This window comes from Trachypithecus francoisi, unplaced genomic scaffold (assembly GCF_009764315.1).
Source record: "Trachypithecus francoisi isolate TF-2019V2 unplaced genomic scaffold, Tfra_2.0 Contig00786, whole genome shotgun sequence".
NCBI classification, from domain to species: Eukaryota; Metazoa; Chordata; class Mammalia; order Primates; family Cercopithecidae; genus Trachypithecus; species Trachypithecus francoisi.
The window spans coordinates 37,884-43,340 of record NW_022680898.1 but is presented as its reverse complement, the minus strand read 5'-3'; the positions used below and the strand labels follow the sequence as shown (position 1 = coordinate 43,340).

At 50.1% G+C, this 5,457-nt stretch overlaps 1 pseudogene; it reads right to left on the bottom strand.

Moving 5' to 3' along the window:
• Positions 1-3,228: 3,228 nt before the first annotated feature.
• Positions 3,229-4,476, bottom strand: LOC117088944 (annotated as a pseudogene).
• Between the last annotated feature and the right edge of the window lie 981 nt (positions 4,477-5,457).

Genomic DNA, 5,457 nt, shown 5'->3' with positions numbered 1-5,457 from the left:
AGTGCCTGAGAGCTACTTTTTCCCCAGTCCTTACTGACCACGGTGTCCAATCACCCTGGCTTTCCCACTTCTCCCTGCCACCTGCCCCCTTGGCATCCATGGGCTTGGTCCTTCCATTATCAGCGTCTCAGTTTCTTCCTCCACCAATTGAGATTAACAATAGGAGTTCTGAAAGATTTTAGTGAGAAGTAAATAAAGGAACACACGTGAAGTATTTGTTAGAGAGAGAGAGGGTGCTTAGGTCTATTTCATATTTTTCATTTTCAAAGGTACATGTACAAATTATGTATCACACCTGTAATCTCAGCACTCTGGGAAGTGAGGCAGTTGGGAAGCTTGAGCTAAGGAGTTCAAGATCAGCCTGGTTCACATGGCGAAACCCCATCTCTACAAATACAGCAAGAGATTAGCGGGCTGTGGTGGCACGTGCCTGTAATCCCAGCTACTTGGGAGGCTGAGGTGAAAGGATCAGTTGAGCAGGGGAGGTGGAGGCTGTAGTGAGCCAAGATCGAGCCACTGCACTCCAGTCTGGGCACCAGAGCGAATATCTGTCTCAAAAAATAGAACAAAATAATAGAAATTATGTATAATAATAAGCATTTTCATTACATCTATTTCTAGTTATATTTTATGACCAGTGATATTGTCTTCCATTTGGTTTCATGATGGGAATTTTCCTTTTTAAACACATTTCCAAGTCTTCCCTTGACACTTGTCAGAAAGGAAATTCACCTTCTAGTCTGGAGTTCGTCCTAAGATGTCATCTGAAGAGCCAGCATACAAACAAGCGGCCTTTGTGGATCCGGTGCCAGATGCGCTCTTCCATTCTACTGAGAGGGGGGTGTTTCCATTTCCTTCCCTATGGTATTCTACGGACGAACTGAGCTACATTCTAAGAACCTCGCTTGACCATCTTTACCCAACTCCACTTTTTGTCCATAGCCTTAAGTCCTTCTCACATTCTGTTTGACACATTCCAAACCCGCTGTAAATGCTTGTGGAATGGATGAACAAGTGAACAAAGGGCTTAGAAAGGATAGAGGAAGGGGCAGTCAGTGGCATGGGGCTAAGGCAGTCCAGCATATGCAACCAGCAGGAAGTTAACTATTTCTGGTGGGGTCAGAAATACCTACGGTCCCAAAGACAATAAGACTTCTACCCTGGACTGGGTTTGCGTGGGCATGGCCAAGGTCGGCTCCAGGACTAAGCAGCCAGCCCCCTTCTGACTGTCGTCTTCCCTCCGTACCTCCAGTCATTCATTTAGTCTGCTCTTGGTCTTGCTCAGAGATAGGAGTCAGTCACCTATTTTGTTTCCTTCTTATGTCTTCAATCACACACAGCTGTACACAAACAATATGTGACCCGTTAAGCACATCTGAGTGGCCACCATGTGGGAGAACCGAATGAAACATAACCAGCTCCCTAGGAGCCCACTGTGCCAGACTCTATGGCCACAAGAATATCTCCCATCTCTCGTACTGTGATAAAAGTTGCCCCGTTCATACCGAGACCTCCGATTTAATCTCCCTCCCACGCCTGAATCTGAAAAGACTGTGACTCACCTCTAATCAACAGAGTATGACACAGTTGACTCAACATGACTTCTGAGTCTTGCCTGTGAGAGGTGAGGCAACATTCACCTTGGATACGGAAGAGTGCTACTTGGAGCCCGAGTCATGAGGTCAGAAGCCTGACTACTGGGAGGCCCACCCTGCTGTGAGGAAGCCAAAGGCCATAGAGTGGTAACACGGAGGCCCTCCACTCGCCAGGCCTAGTCTTCCACTCCTCTCTATGCAGGCACCAGGGACGTCAGTGAATGAGCCTTCAGATGGTTCCAGTCCCCAGCCAGTCAGGCCTCTGCAGCTGAGGTCCCAGACCATGCAAGGCAAGCCATGTCCACTGTGCCCTTTCTGAATTCCTGCCTCTGAAATTCCATGCATATGATGCAATGGCGGTGATTTTATGGACTCACTGTGGGGCCGTTTGTTACATAGCAAGAGGAACAGGAATGCAGGACACACCCCCCACTCAAAGCTGTTCCTCTTCCATAGAGTTAAACCTTAACCTGATGCTGGCTTAGATTATTTCACTGCCGATTCTTCATGGTTTTCTCATGTGTATGGACGCCCCTAAACAATGCAGTTTCATATTGTCTGGGTGCCTTGATAGGAAGAGTTTTGGGGGCCTGAAATGGAGAAAACAAGCATTCATGGATCAGGTAGTCAAGGCAAGGCACCGTGTTTACCCTGAGAACAAACACTCTGTTAGCTGTTAACATTCTTGAGGAGAGAGCAAGTTGAGGAATCGGGTTTAATCTACTCCATACCGGTTGTATAGCGAGTAGGCAGCAGGTCCAGGATTCAAAGACAGGTAGTGTGTCCCCAGAGGCCGAGTGTGTAAACCTCTGCTAATTCCCCTCATCAGAAATGTAGGGGACCCTGGGGAAGTTGTCTCTACTACAAAAGCCAGAGTCAGCACCACCTTCTCAAATAATCTGAGACCAAGTACTTTCAAGAGCCAAGCCTTGCCATAGCCAAGCCGGACATTACAGACACACAACACACATCGTTTCCTAGAAGGTATTTACTGATTTCTATTATACTTAACACATGTACAAGACAGGTATTTCAAAAGATTAAAGAGGGCATACAATGCACGGGTGTCTTTCTCATTCCTGTGTGGACAGTGTCTTTCTCGTTCCTGTATCCCCATCTCCTTACCCAGAGACACTTTCCAAACAAAAACAAGCAAAATAGTAACAGCTTTTGGTGATTAAGAGTAATGAGGTATGTAACACGACCAAATCTTGAAATATATCATTAAAAAAACAGGAAATAGCATAACTCGAATCTAAGTAGTGAAAATATGAACGTCTACCTAAAACTCACAGGTGCGGGAGCGCACGCACACCATAATCAATGGAAGACGTCCTAGTACATGTTTACAAACTGTTTGTGTGTTGCCGTCCTAAACACCAGACGCAAAGCGCTGAAAACAACAAGCCTGTTCACAATAGCACCAGGAACGTACGGTACACAGGAATCATCTGCAGGTGATTTGTGACAACTGTAGGCAGAACAGTAATAGCAAGAGATACAATGGATGGCTTGAAAAATCAGAGACACTCTTCTTGCTTATCGAATTGCAAGATTAACGTTGTGCTACACAGACAAAGGTGTGTTCAAGATTTGATCGTAAGCGAGTTCACTGAAAACTAGTGGAGAGGAAGGGCAAATATTGGAAGGGAATCCACGGTTTGACCAGGCCAGAAACACCTCTTTCACAGCATGTGATCTGTGCAGGTACTCGGACGCTCCCCGCAGGGCCGCCCGGGCCGGTTTCGGGCGGGCTTGCGGCCCCAATTACTGCTCCTGTTCGCGGGGACAGGCAGGGGCTGACTGGGAGGACGTCTTGTGGATGGCCTTGGGCTCCTCGGCGGCCTCCTCCCCCGGGTCGCCACCGCCGACATCCTCGATGACCACGCTGCGCACGGTGCCCTCGTCCAGGCAGTGCGGGGCGACGCCGTACACGCGGGGGTCGGAGACAGCTGCGTGGAAACTCTGCACCCCGCACCTGCTGCAGAAGCTGTGCAGCGCCGGGTGCGTGTCGGACCGATAGTTGACGATGCTGTCCGCGCCCTGGAGCAGAGTGAAGCGCGAGGCCGGGACGAGGAAGTGGCGGTGCTGCTTCTTCCTGCACAGCCTGCAGCTGCAATCCACCACGCGCAGATCTGCCGGGGCCCAGACCGCAAAGCGGACCGCGCCGCAGTGGCAGCCCCCGTGTGATGCACGAGGCCCAGGTACTCGAAGGTGTCCAGCAGGACCTTGGCGGCGCCCTCGCAGCTGAGGCCCCGCAGCTTCCTGAACCTCTCCCAGCGCTCCCGCTGTGCGCCCAGGTCCAGCTCCTTGGGGGACGGGGCGGGTCCCGGCGGATCCGGGGGTGGCGCGGAGGGCAGCCGGTCTCTGGGGCCCGCCTTCCGGACCCGCCGACAGCGGCGCTTCCGTCGCCACCTATCCAACCACCTCTTGGCCGCCGCGTGGCTCCGGACCCCGACTTGGACCCGGGGGCACTGCGCGCGGCTAGCGCCCGTGACCGCGATGGCCGCGCAGCCGGCGGGAGGATCCGCGGACCTCTTTCGCCTCCGCGGCTGAGCGGTGGCCCGGTTCCTCACTCTGCCCATGGCGCCTGCAGCCTCCGGAGCGCGTGCCCACCCCCCACCCTCATTTCCCGGTCAGTCGCTGAGCAGCCTCCTTGCCTGCGCCAGTAGGATTGGCCCCTTGTTGAATGCGATGTAAAGAGACCCTTCCCTTGACCCTATCACAACAGCCTTCCCTGACCTGAAAGGCAGTCATGAGGCATTCAACAAACACCTGCAGGGCACCAGATACCCCGCCTGGGCGCTGGGATGTGGAGATGCATCAGGCTTTCCAAAGCACTCACATTCATTTAGGATCAGGTGTATGCAAATACAGCCCCCAACGCCTTGGGACACTTTGCTCTGACGGAAATAAGAACCAGGGGCTCTGGGAACAGAGAGGAACGCCCACGCACTGTAATTGGAGGGGCGTGTGGGAGGGGCACGGAAAGACTCCTCTGAAGTCTTCTTGGGGGCTTGATTCTTTTTCTCGGGTGTAGTGTTTTATTTTTCTCTCTCGTAATTTTCGATGCGATCAAGTCCTCTTTACCTAATGTTGACATACCTACTTCTGCTGTTTTAATTAATGTTTACCTGATGTGACTTTTCCCACCCGTTGTATCCTTTTCATTTACCCAGGGCAACCAAAGTGGAACTGAGTTTCATATAAACATGGGATAGTCAGACTGTGTTTCTCACTGACTCTGCCAATATCTACCTTTTCATATATGTTTTTAGTTCATTTCCATGATCGCTGGGCTAGTGTTTAAGTCCACAGACTTACTGTTTGTTTTCTTTTGTTTCCTCCGTGTCTTGGCTAACCGAGACCTCCTTTTTTTTTTTTTTTTTTTTTTTTTGCCCTTCTGTGGCTTACGTGTACACTTTGCAGGATTTATCTTGATTTCTGAAAGTGTTTTCGAGTGCTTTGTTTTGTAAAATTGTCTCAGTGGTTGCTCTGGGATTTTCAATGTGCATATGTGACTTACCACAGGCTCCTGGTATCCAGTTCTCATCACTTCCATTGAAGTGTAGAAGCATCAGCCCCTTTTAGCCCCTCTGCCTTTCTGCTTATAGACAACGATGTCTGGAGTATTGGATGGTTTCATATTTTTTGCTTTAATCATCAAACATGACTTCCACAATTCACAAGGAAAACGGTGGCTTAATGTTTGTCCCCTAAGGGTGTTTTTTCCACTGGTCTTGACTCCTTTCTGATAGATACTTCCAGACGCCATCTTTCATTCTTTCCTCTTTTGTTTGGAGCACCTGCTCTAGCCATTCTTTCACCGTGAGTCTGCTCGTGACAAAATGCTTTCTTTAAC